General features: G+C 40.6%; 1 protein-coding gene across 1 annotated transcript in view; it reads right to left on the reverse strand.

Annotated features, from left to right (window-relative positions):
* Window positions 1-14,103, reverse strand: part of BRINP2 (BMP/retinoic acid inducible neural specific 2) — a 136,496-nt gene that overhangs the window by 72,700 nt on the left and 49,693 nt on the right. The gene's annotated exons all lie outside the window — the stretch shown is intronic.

The raw sequence follows: 14,103 nt of genomic DNA on the forward strand, positions 1-14,103 counted from the left end.
TAAATTAACCCATTGGTCTGCCTAACCAAGCCTTGTTATATTTATCCTTACTGGCAGCAGCCCTCTAACACTTCAGTCATCTTTTACACTTAGATGTGTGTGTGTGTGTGTGTGTGTGTAAATGCCAAGTGGGAATTTATCTTGTGCTTGCAAAATTCTTCCACCACATTACTATACAACTCCTAAATGGGGGAGGGGGCATCATAGTCACATTCAGTGCCGTGGACTTATACTAAGTCAGTCCAAGTAGTCTGACTGTCAACAGTTATTCAAGGATCCAAGCAATAGTTTTTCCCAGCTCTACTGTTGAAAGTCCTTTAGCTGGGGATCCCAGAGTTTGGACCCAGGTCCACCTGGGTGCAAACCATGTGTCTGTTACCAAACCATGGCCTCCCTATATCAATATTCCATGTCAGATAAATGCTCCAATAAATGCTCACTCATATAATAATAAACCCTAGCATTTATAGTACAGTGCAGCCATGTCATATGCAAATACACCATATGCAGCTTTTAGCATACGCTGAAAGCCGCACACCTAAGAGGCAAAGGTGTGTGCTCCACAAGCCCCATTGTTTTCAATGGGGGGGGGTCACCATAGTCGGTATTTCACTTTTGGGGGGGTCTGGAAAGGATTGCCTGCATAAGGGAAGGGTGCACTGTAATTTTAATTCATAACTATTTCACCTCTGAGAATAACATTTACCTCTAAGTCAATTGTGCTGCTATAGACACTCGTATGGCACCACAGCATGTAAACATCTTTATGGCTGACCTGGAACAAAACTTTCTCAGGACACATACCCAGAAATCTCTAATCTACTTTTCATAATCTTGATGACATCTTTATTATGTGATCACAAGGAAAGCAATCACTTAATGTTTACATGGATTTCAACAACTTCCACCCTACCTTAAATCTGAACCTGGAACAATCCACACAACAAATCCACTTTCTTGACACCACTGTGCAACTTCATTAGACATCTACGCATCATGCTCTATCAAAACCCCAAATACTGTTATACATACCATACATGACTATAAATTGACTTCATGTATAAGTCAAGGGCAGGTTTGGGGGCCATAATTATGGATTTTGATATGACACATAGATAAGTCGAAGGTAAAACTTAGGAGTATGAACAAGGGATCTAAAGGATGAAGCAAATGAAAACAATGCAAAAAAAAAAAAACCCATGCAAAATTCCAGCAGGCATGTTTATGTTCATACTAAAAGGCTGGATAGATGAGTGAATAGGGAGAGGTCAGTGCTTCCAGGACAGATTATGTTCTTGACTTTCATCCCAAAATGGTTCTTTTTTAAATACGAGTACAGTACTTACATTGACCCATGGATAAGTCAACTCAGGTTTTTTGGTTCAATTTTCTGACTAAGATTTCTAGACTTATACATGAGTACATACAGTATTTACATGCCTCCAGTTTCCACCCAGAATGCTGTACCAAATCCATTGTTTACAGTTTTGCCCTCCAATCCAACTGCATTTGCTCAAACCCACAAGGCAGAGTTTCAAAATTCTTGGATTTACAACAGGTAGTTCTCAAACTACAATATCCACCTAAAGAGGTGAAGAAACAAATAAAAAAGCAAGATTAGTATCCAAGAACAATGTACTACAGGACAGACCACCAACAATAACAACAACAAAAAATCACAAAACACCTCTAGTAGTCACCTACAGTCCCCAGCTGAGGTTACTCAAACACATCATCCACATGCTATAACTAATTCTGGAGAATAATTCTTGCAAGCTTATTGGCCTAAAGACAACTTCCAAATCTTTAACTATTCACTTAAAACAGGACACATGACACAGCTGGTAATATGGGACAAGACCCTACCACAAACTGAGATGCCAATCCTGTCCCCACACCTTCTCTGGGAGCAATACTACAGGGGCCAATAATATCACCCACAAAATTACAGGTACATTCTCTTGTTCTTCCTCCAATGTGATTATATGCCATCCTATGCCAACAATACCCTTCTATACCTTACATTGGACAAAATGATAATCTACACAAGAGAATAAATGGACAAAACTGGACATTAGATGTGGCAATACCCAAAAAACAGTTACAGAACATCTTATTTTCCCTAAACATACAATATAGGATTTAAATGTCATGGTTCTTAAACTGAAATAGGACTACCAAAAAGCCTCAGCCAGGTGGCATGCTCATGACTCCATTTTATTACACCATAAACTAATTTCATTGCTTTCATGCATCTCTTAAGCCCCACCTGTATCTGTCCAACATTTGTACAACAGGGCTGTTTCTTATCCTGTACTAGGCTTCAAAAGATTATTTTAGACTTTTTTTGGAAGGGGAATTCTATTAGCTGTAGTGGGAAAAATAACTTTCCCAAGCTCTGCAGACTACCTTGCTGATTCCTATTAACCACCTGTCAGAGATAGCTTTTGTGGGTTTTTCAGGCTATGTGGCCATGTTCTAGAAGAGTTTATTCCTGACATTTCACCTGCATCAGTGGCTGGCATCTTCAGAGAAGATTCTCATTTCTCTGAAGATGCCAGCTACATATACAGGCAAAACGTCAGGAATAAACTTTTCTAGAACATGGCCACATAGCCCAAAAAACCCACAAAAAACTATGGATGCCGGCCATGAAAGCCTTCGCCTTCATGTCTCAGAGAGCTACATCTACATGTTCAGCAGGAGGGCATCTGTTCTTTGTCTTTCCCCCCAAACATCAGGGCAATGGTATGTTTAAAACAGAAATTGTCTTGCCGAAAGTCATGGGGCTTATTTTTATTGTTCTAAGACCTCACTTGCTGAGGAAGTGAGATGCTGAGTGACAGCACTGGGACTAATTTGTCAGGATCACAGTGCCAGTTGCCAAACCAGCTATACAAATAAAGAAATAGATAAATCCCAGACAGACAGAGTGAGCACAGCATAAACAAACAAACAGCTGCAAGAGCATCACCAGTCAGGCAGGATTTTTTTCCCCTCAAGCAATTGATTCCCATTTCAAAACTAAAATAGATGTGAAGATGATTTCAACGAGTGTGATGTGACAGCAACTTGCTTCCTGTCCTATGTCCAGTTCTGGTCAGGAAGCATTTGAAAATCAGCTGCATTTAGACACAACTGACATATAACTTTGCTAGTGCTAATATTTCATAGAATCATACAGTTGGATGGTACTTCAAGAACCATGTAGTCCAACTCCTTACCAGTGCAGGAATCCACTGCTAAAGCACCCAAGAGGTGGACATCCAAACTCTGTTCAAACCTTTCAACAAAGGAGCACCAACCACCTTCAGAGGAGACTAACCTACTGTTAAATAGTTTCTACAGTCAAGATATTTGATTTAATCTGTTGTGTATCAATTTCATCAAAATTTCCATCTCAACCATCTTCCAGTCATCTTCCACTGGAATTTCAATATATTTCCATTTTTTTGCATACTCAACTATAAGTCGAACTTATGTATAAGTTGAGGTCAACTTTTGGGGGCAAAAATATGGATTTGGGTATTCCCTGTGGATAAGTTGAGGATCATACACCCTGCCCAGCTTCTCTGCAGTGGGCTTTGTCTCGGGGAGGGAGCCAGGCTGGAAAGAGGCCTCTGGGCAATTACTTGCCCTCCCTAGCCTCTCTCTAGCCAGGTTGTTTCCCTGGGGAAAAACCCAAGCCAAGGAGAGGCTTTTGGGCGAGAGATCGTCCTCCCTAGCCTCTCTCTAGCCAGGTTGTTTCCCTGGGGAAAAAGTGTGACCAAGGAGAGGCAAAAGCCCGGTCAAGGAGAGGCTTTTGGGTGGGTGATTGCCCTTCCTAGCCTCTCTCTAGCCAGGCTCCTTCATCCAGGGAGAGGCTTCTGGGCAAGCAATCGCCCATCTGAGCCTCTCCCCAGCCAGTTGTTGCTTGCGGAGGCAGCCCGGCTGGGGGAGGCTCAGTTTAATTACCATACTGACCCATGTATAAGTTGACCCAGGTTTTTTGGGTCAATTTTTTTACCTAAATTTCTCGAGTTATACATGAGTATATACGGTATATTAACTGAGCTGCAGTTATCATGTATAAAATAATTTTCCAAATTTTTTTTCCATTTAGGTATCTAGAACATTTCACATATATAGCAAATACAGTTCAGCCATCATTGGATAATCAGTTTTTAATATTTTGGTTATTAGTATGTGTATCTATTTCCAGAACGTCTTTGCTTTGTGTCATTGTCGCCATATGTGGTGAAAAATGATTTTTTTTCTCCTTACACTTCCAACAAAAGTGTTGTCTGCATTCTTTGAAATTTTTTGTTATTTTCTCCATGTTTATATACTGTCTGCAAAACATCTTGTAAAATGTTTCTTTTAAATTAGAACTGCTTCTAAATTTCCAATTTTTGTTCCATGCTTTTTTCCAGGGAGGGAGGCAGGGATAGTTCACAGGGTATTTTTTATCTAAACAGTGGTTAAAGGCTCGCAAATTGTACTGTATTGTATTTTTACCTGTTGTAAACCGCCGTGATCATGGGAACGGCGGTATATAAATAAAATTTCATTTCATTTATATGTTTTATTGTTCTGAGAGAAAAGATGAACACTACCTTTTTAAAATCAAAAACTTATTTAAAGCCAAAAAGAGCCATGCAGCACTCCAAAGCTTCTTTGCTAGTCACAGACAACACATGACAATGACACCAGCTAGAACAGATGACAATGGAAGAAGAAGTGTGTACGGCCTCTTTGACTGGCAACCAAAAACAACACCAGGGAGAATAGGTGACAATGCAAATCAAAGTCCGTTTGATCGCCCCTTGATTGACAGCCCAAAATAAATAAATAATGTGCAGCAGCCATATGTGTAGTCACTAATAATTTGCAGAAACTTTCTTCCTGCCCACCATTTTAATTCAAAATGGTGTGGCATGTGGCTGACAGAATACACATAAATGTGAATAGGTAGGAATACACTGAGAAAAAGTAAAGACAATTGAAGATTGATGCAAAGGTGTGAAAATGTGCACCAATTCACATAAAACACTTACATGTAGACTGGCCCTGAATCTCCTTTCTTGTAATTTTTAATCCTTTGATTCAGTCCCTATCCTTTGGAGCAGCAGAAAACAAGCTCACTCCAGCTTGTTCATTAACAGGCTTTCAGATATTAGACATCACATCATGTTTATCATTTTTATGCAGCACCATCAATGTACATGATATTTTACTAAGGACAATAGGGGGGAAATGCTTCCACCAGAAGCTCCTACCACAAGGGGCTTAAACTCTAATCAAAACCCCTCCGGGATTGACAAGTTATTCCACACTGTGAAGATTATTTTTAGGCTTTATCCTGTCCCCAAGGCCATCCTTGACAGATGGTAACTGTCCCAGATGTTGTTTCTTTGTTTGCTAGGTAAGTATCATAAGATGAAAGGAAGCATAAAAATATATGTTTAAAATAATTTTGCAAGAAGACAAATATAAAAGAGAATTAGCTCGAGCAAATTCTTCCAAATTAAAACTAAACCTGAAACGCAGACATTGGCATAGAGGCCACAGAAGACAGGTGCACTCTTTCTTTCTCTTATCACAATCACTGGATGGTTAAAAAAAACACCCAACTTTCCAAACTCTTAAGACTCTGAAGCTGTAAGAGACCAATTATTCAGCAGGTTAGGAAGAGCTGATAAGTTCTTTGCTGCCCTAAATTTAGAGCTGGCTTTGCTTTGTTGTGGGCTTAGCTTCCATTTTCATCTAATTAGAGGTTTCATTATATTGCATTTGTTTTTGTGGGGGACTGCAGCCTCTGTCAGGGTAGAAAAGGTCAGTTAATTGAGAAAACCCACATAATGTGTTAGTAATTATTAATTATAGAGAGAATATCAATGCTTTCCTGCAGGTAAAAGACTAATGTCTTTCAAAAATGCAATAAAGATTACCTAGATTATTTTTTTTAAAAAACCCTGCTGTGAATTTCTTGAAGAAACTCAATGTTAATTCTGATTTTAAATGTTCTCTTTGAAAGTAGGGGAGATATTAATCCAGACCCCTGTACAGACATACAGTTCCCCCCCCCCCTCAAAATTAGTTAAGCCATTTGTCTATTTTAAAAAAATCATTTCTTATCAAAGTTATCAAATTTGCAGATGACACCAAATTAGGAGGAGTAGCTAATACCCCAGAGGACAGGATCAAAATTCAAAATGACCTGAATAGACTAGAAAGCTGTGCCAAAGCTAAGAAAATGAAATTCAGTATGGAGAAATGTAAGGTACTGCACTTAGGGAGGAAAAATGACATGCGCAGATACAGAATGGGGGCCACCTGGCTGAATGAGAGGCTTATACATGTGAAAGGGATCTAGGAGTCCAAGTAGACCACAGGCTGAACATGACAACAGTGTGATGCAGCAGCTAAAAAGGCCAATGCAATTTTAGGTTACATCAGTAGAAGTATAGTCTCTCTAGATCAAGGGAAGTAATAGTGCAACTCTAATCTGCTTTAGTCAGGCCCCACCTGGAATACTGTGTCCAGTTCTGGGCTCTAAAGTTTAAAAAGGATATTAAGAAACTGGAGTGTGTCCAAAGGAGGGCAACTAAAATGGTGAAGAGTCTGGAAACCATGCCCTAGGAGGAACTGCTTAGGGAGCTGGGGATGTTTCGCCTGGAGAAGAGAAGGTTAAGAGGTGATATGATAGCCTTGTTTAAATATTTGAAGGGATGTCTTATTGAGGAGGGAACAAGCTTGTTTTCTGCTGCTCCAGAGAACAGGATCCAGAACAATGGATGCAAGCTAAAGGAAAAGAGATTCCACCTAACAGTCAGGGCTGTTCAACCGTGGAACACACTCCCTCGGAGAGTGGTGGAGTCTCCCTCCTTGGAGGTCTTTAAACAGAGGCTGGATGACCATCTGTTGTGGGTACTTTGATTGAGAGTTCCTGCATGGCAGGGAGTTGGACTGGATGGTCCTTGAGGTCTCTTTCAACTCTAAGATTCTATGATTCTGTCATTATTCAGTAATTATTATATCAATTTTTACTATCCCTTTTCATTTTTGTTTCCCATTGTTTTCATTCAGGCTCTTGTATACACTTTTGCATCTTTTAAAAAATGGAAAAGCTAAGAAAAGCTATGTTGGCTATGACCAAAGTTATCAAATTTGCAGATGGCACCAAGTTAGGAGGAGTACCTAATACCCCAGAGGACAGGATCAAAATTCAAAATGACCTGAATAGACTAGAAAACTGGGCCAAAGCTAAAATGAAGTGTTCTTTGTAAAAAGGGACTTGCCCTTTATGTTTTCCCTTCCCAATTAACGTTCAACATTTCATAACTACTGGCATTCCCAGTTTGGGGGAGGGATGCCCCTTTAGCTTTCTCTTTTTTTGAAAGAAAAAGTTTTGCATTTGTGCAACTGTTGGCCTTCCTGCAAGAATACTCCTACTTCTATAATGGTGCTGTCTAGGATACAATTCTTTCAGCAGCATTCAAAACAGAGAGGAAGACTAAGATGAAATAGACCAGCAGTAAGCACCAGCTTGGGGGCGGCATGAGAGAGTGGTGTTTAAATGTACATCCCCTGATGCCACCCCTAAGCTGATGTCACGCTGCCCGCCTGACCAGATGGCAGGCAGCATTGCATCACTTCAGCAGTGTGATGTTCAGATACTGAACACTGCAGGAACATAGACGAGCCACCACCGCAGTGGAAAGGGTGGCTTTCTCCCGTCCCAAAAAGGAACGGCATTTTGCCGCTTCTTTTTGGAATGAAAAAATGCTGGATCGGGGCTGCTGCATGCGGTTGCCATGACCCCAATCCAGCGCTCAAAGGGGGCTGCGTCAAGCCATCCCTTCAGGGCTGTCTGTGCCGGCCCTTAGAGAAAAAAAGATCCATGCTGGACCAAACCAAAGCCTTCTCTAGTCCATTTGTTCCCATAGCAAGCAATTGGGTGCCCATGGGAACCCCACAAACCGATATAAGTGCAACTGGACCTTCCCATCCATGCCACTACTCCAACTGATACAAAAAGGTCTGCTGTAATGGACCTTGGAAGAGAAAAGCTCAAGCCCTTTCCCCAGGCAAGGCTACGAAGCTGAACTCTCCTACTTTCTCCCAACTTCTGTGGGAAGTTGACCAAAGTGTTGGGCTGGAGGACCTAGGGATTTCTAGAGAAAACACTTTTATGGCATTTATACGTCCTCCAGCATGATTCTGTGGTCAAATTTTGGCAGATGTTCATCAGAGAGTTGCACTGGAGGACCTGGAGATTCAGATAAAAACAACAATGGTTTTTAATTTGCGATTTTTTCACATTCATGGAATTTAACCCTAATCCCAGTGAATGTGGAGGGACTACTGTCCATGTTTTTGCTTTTTCTTTTGAAAGTATTAAGTGTGCAATCTTCTAACGTATCTCCATAAGTTTTGCTTTTAAAGTAGTGGAAGAAAGAGGTGATAGGAGACCTTACAGGCAACTTTGTGCTCATTTAACAGGCCCTTACATATTTTTTTTCCCTTTTGCTTGATATAGTAATTATATTTACTTAGCAGAATCATATATTTTCCCCTTTGCTTGATATAGTAATTGTATTTTTATTTAGTCAGTTTTGAAATATTTCATTTATTATTTTCTCACTGCTTTCTTGGTAGTCGGATAGTTTACTGGTTCAGTTGGTTGTTGCTGCATTTATTTTAATGCAATGTACTGTATCTATTTTTATTGATTTATTTTGAAAAATGTATCTGTACGAAGCCAAAATTAATAATGACTTGCCTGCACCACAGTTCCAGGGTCAATGCAAGCTGCCTCTGTTACTGGAGGGCGTAGATATCCATCATGATCAGCTTCCATGAATTTGTGTACTCCCTGTCTAAAGCATGGCACGTTCGATACTGTAAGCATGTATTCTGAGAAGCACTTCCTTTTTATGTGCCTAGAAACTCACATCTTTTAGCTTAATAATAACCATGACGATGATGAGAAAGATGGTGGCCATGTCAATTATTATGAATACATTTGCCTGTAGCGTAAAAGTCATTAAATGAAATAAGTTTCTATAAAATATAATAGTAAAATATACCAATTTTAAGAAATCAATAATACATTTACCAAAAAAAATCTATTGTAACTGCTCACCTTCATAAGCCACTGCAGACATTTTTTTAAATGTTATAACGAATTTAAGCCACGCATGGGGGGACGCCCTATGAGGGTTGAATATACACAACCCTCCATTTTCGCAGAGGGGTCCGGAATGGATCCCCTACACAAGTTTAAAAAATGCAAGTTAAAAAGAGTTTTTAAAGCACATATAAAATAGAAACATAATGCTATAATCTGTGCTCCATTAAAAGTTCCATCTGCTAAAACATATTTAAAATCAAATTTATTTATTTATTTATTTTAGTTATAGCCCATATATGCACCTACTACCAGACTAGACAAATTTATTGTGATGTTCTGTTTTTCTACTTCTGTTTTACTCAACAGGAAAGGAAGAAAATCTGAGAGGTATCCAAGAATGTTTTTTTTTAACCTTGCTTTGTTTTTGCTTTTTATCTACATGGAAGTATTCTCTATTTTTACTCATCCATGTTGTTTCAGCAGGCAAGTTGTTTGAATCAGCAATAATTGATTTGCTTGCTGTATTCTGTCTTTCAAGCAGCCCACTAACCTTTGTGAACTCATGGTTGCAGCAGGTGCCCCACAGAGCAAGAAATATCATCCCAGGGTTGCACAGTCAAATGACTAAATGCAAAACTTGCAAACATATCTCCATCACCACCATGAGTAATAAACCATTCAAAGTTCAATAAACAAGACATGCCAATCACAGTGTGCGACATACCATTCTAATGCAAATATAACACATGCGGTATACCTGCCAACTCTCACTTTGGGGATGATAAATGATTGCTAGAAGCTCTGACTTGGGATGCATGCAAGCATATAATATTATGTGCAAGGGGCATTACATGAATGACTGCAGGCCTTTCTCGATACTTTTTTCTATGGCAGTATAACTCCTTCTATGGTTGTGGGGGAATTCACGGTACAAGCACCTTATTCTCTGTCGGAAGACAACCAAGAACTTTATCGCACCTGTTTTTCCCCCCGTTACAGGTATGGGAGGAGGATGCTCGTGTGTGTGCGTGACCAGCCAAAAACGGATTTTATTGCACACCAAAGCATCTTCCAAAAGGCCCCCTTCCGTCCCCCGGTGCCAAGCCATCCCCGTTCAGTGCTGAAGAGCACCATTTTCCTCGGTCGGAAAACTTCTGACCAGAACATTTCACTCATGCATTCCCAGGCTCACACAGTGTGTGTGTGTGTGTGTATGTGTGTGTGTGTGTGTACACATACCCACTTTTTCCAAGCAAGCATTCTCTGAAGATGCCAGCCACAGATGCTGGCGAAACATCAGGAAGAAAATCTTCTAGAACATGGCCACATAGCCCGAAAAACCCACAAAAAACTATGGGTGCAATAAAGTTCCAAAACCCACAAGCAAAACCCTTTATTAAGACCATCCAAAATTTTGATTAGCTTAATAAGGGTGCTGCTTGACATGGAGTTTGGGTTCTTCTCCTCATTCACCACCCCAGCTTAAAAAATGTGTCTGAAAACATGACCTGAAGTTTCTTAAGACCTACCTTATGCTAAAGACGATGGGAGAGACCTGTGTTGAATAAGGGAACCTTCTGACAGTTCAGAGTTATTTGGCAGTTGCCAACTGAATTTAGTCACACATTTGGGTTCTCCAACTGAGCAGGATATAGTATTGGAATGGGGGGTGTGTGTGTGGATTTCACAGCAGTCTGGGCAGAGGAGGGAAAGCTGTTTGTTGACCCATTTTTAGATCAGAGCCCTAGTGCTTCCTCTTCAGCCCTTGCTGGAAAATTAGGCAACTTGTTTTTAAAAAATTGCCAGCTGAAACTGACCAGAACTGCAACAGTATGGGTGAAAATTAGATGCCATGTAATATTCAGATAAATGTAGATGTTTCATTTCAGAGGGAAATTTATTGTTGCTGCTGTGTGCCTTCAAGGCATTTCCAGAGTATGGCCACCCTGAAGTTTAGGGTTTTTATGGGGTGTTCTTGGCAAGATTTGTTCAGAGGGGATTTACCTTTGCCTTCCTTCCTCTGAGGCTGAGAAAGTGTGACTTGTCCAAGCTAGCCACCAGGTTAGCAGGGATTTGAATTCTGACCTCCAAAACTATAGTCCAATGCTCAAACCACTACACCACACTGGCTCAATGGAGACTAAAAGCCTTCTTTCCAAAGAAGAGACTACACAGTCCTAACTAGATGGAAATAAGCAGGATATGGTAGAGCACGTGTAACAGGTAGCAGTGGTCCTGACAGCAACAACACCTGTTAGACTAAGGAGAACCAATTGAACAACATGCCTTTCCTGCCCTCACCCCAGTATCTTCCCTTGCCGTCATCATAACCACTATCAGCAAGAGGGGAGAAGTTCTTATATATAATTGTTCCCATTTCCAGTGTCTGATTTTGAGAGTTTTAAAGAATACCTTGACATCATCTGCCAAACACAACAGTGGCAGCAGAAACTTCTGGTGGTTTGCAAATGGACTCTAACATCTGCCAGGAATGCTGTTTGCTACTGCTGACACTACTATTAGGGGAACCAGACCAAAGAGCCACAAGGACACCAGTAGTCCAGGTCTGTTTCATGCAGTCAGCACACTGTCCCTAGTGTTCTTGATCATCAATCTGTGTTAACACAACATACATTCAGTAGTGGCCTGCTTGTAAATCTATTGCAACTGATGGCATCATTATGGGCCTTCAAGCAAACCCTGAAGACTCATCTGTTTCCCTGGCTTCTAAGCTGAGTAAGATCCTGAAGATATCACACAAAGAGCAGGTTTCAACTCAGAAGAAGGAGGGGTGAAGGTTGGATAAAAGTACATCAACAATTGATACACAGATGATACCATATGACTAGCAGAAAACATCATACCCATGGAACAATTACTAAAGAAAATTAAAGTGCAAAAGCAGGCTTACTGCTGAAGATAAAGAAAACAAAAATAACGGCCATGAAGGATTTACATAAATTGAATTAGACAATTAGGAAATCATAATAGTTAAAGACTTCCCATACTTTGGATCAACATTGATCAGAATGGAGACTTCAGTCAAGAAATCAGAAGAAAACTAGGAATGGGAAGGGCAGCTATGAAAGAAGTAGACAAAATCCTAAAGTGCAAAGATATACAACTAAACATTAAAGTTAGAATCATCCAAGCAATTATATTTCCCATCTCTATGTGAGAGCTGCATAGGGAAGAAAGCAGACAGAAAGAAAATCAATTCACTGGAGATGTGGTGCTGGAGAGGACTGCAGAGGATACCATGGACAGCCAAAAAGATAAACAAATGGATCCTTGGATAGATCAATACTGATCTCTCGCTGGAAGACAAAATGATCAAATTGTGGTTGTCTTACCTTGGCCACAACATGAGAAGGCATGACTCATTAGAAAAGACAATAACGTTCGGAAAAGTAGAAGGTAGGAGAAGGAGGAGAAGAAGACCATATGCCAGATGGATGGACTCAAGTCACAGGCCTGAATATGCAGACAATAACAACAACAACAACAACAACATCCTGCCAGAGCAATATAATGCTCGTTGGTTTTAATTGTTAATTTTTATTTTACCCTTGTTATATATTTTATTGTCGTTTTAAGGTTGCTGTACCCTACCTTGGGATGCCCTACTCGAAAAATGAATTCTAAAAGATTTATCTTTTTTTTAAAAAAAGAAAGAAATTTGTACATAAATCTGATTTTATAACTGTGAACCACTTTGGGAACCACAATGTTTGAAAGGCAGAATACAAACACCTGCATTTCCAAAGGTTTACTCGTAGCATGCAACTAAATAGCAGTCATTTGGCTCCCCTCCTCTTGGTATGTTTGGACTGGTGTAGGAGTTGGACAGGAGACATCTCATAGGGATATACTGTAGTTGTAGCTATGCATATCTACCTATCTGTACATATCTACTGTATCTACTTGTCTCTACTGATACATACAAATATGTATCAAATGATCTTCAGTACAACAGTGCCAACCTTGGGATCTAAATACCTTAAAGGCATCAGAGCCCTTCTGATTTTAGAAGCTAAGCAGAGCCAGCTCTGGTTACTACTTAGATGAGAGACTGACAACAAATACCAGGAACTGTAGGCTACATTTCAGAGGCAGAAATCTGAGCATTCCTTGCCTAAGAAAATCTTCTGAAATTTATGGGATTGCCATAAATTGACAGGCAACCTGAAGGCACACACGCACGCGTGCACACATGCCAAGTTTGGCAGCACCTCTTTCAGCCTATAGTACTTTTTCATTCCACAGCTCTCCCCTCTTTGGAAGCAACAGCATTAGAAATTGTTTCCATATGTTTGAGTAACCTTGCACTTGAATAATGCACAATGCATGTGGCTGGCTGTTTCTGGAGCAAATTCTGTTACAAAAATCCTCTGGCTTTGCTGTTCAGCCTTGATCCAAAAACCTGCTGTAAAATGCCAGTCCTTGGCTCCCATGAAGCTCTAATGATACACCTTGGATATGACTGGCAAGAGTCCTGCTGTTCTGTTATAAAGGACCTCAAATGGCTCTGCTAATGCATACCACTCATGACTTCCCCCTGTTCCACTTGCCTTGCTCTTCTTGTCTTGGGCTCTCCTAATGCATGCCAATCAGCACTTTCAAGACCCTCCCTGTTCCTGAAGCCCTGGATCCCCACGTAGCTCTTCCACTGAATCTCTACCAAAGCCTTCATTACCCCCTGCTTCTCCATCTCTTCCTACGCATGTTCAAAATTACCACGGCTGCTGTGCTTCATTATCGGTCTCTAATACCCTCAGCTCCCTCTCCCTCTGTCTCCCATTCACTCCAATGAAATGCCTCATCTTGATCTTCGGGGGTGAGCAGTATGAGAGGAAAGCCTGGGCAAGAGGAAATCTTCCAAGATAGTTTCAGACTGAGCCTCATTCTGGCAACAGAGCAAAGCGAGACCATCCAGACTATCTGGATTTAGCGTAGCTGTGGCACCTTGTAGCACACAGCTAGGGATC

Source organism: Sceloporus occidentalis, unplaced genomic scaffold, assembly GCF_023333645.1.
Source record: "Sceloporus occidentalis isolate IW3139 unplaced genomic scaffold, rSceOcc1.0.p SCAF_3, whole genome shotgun sequence".
In the NCBI taxonomy this organism is placed as follows: domain Eukaryota; kingdom Metazoa; phylum Chordata; class Lepidosauria; order Squamata; family Phrynosomatidae; genus Sceloporus; species Sceloporus occidentalis.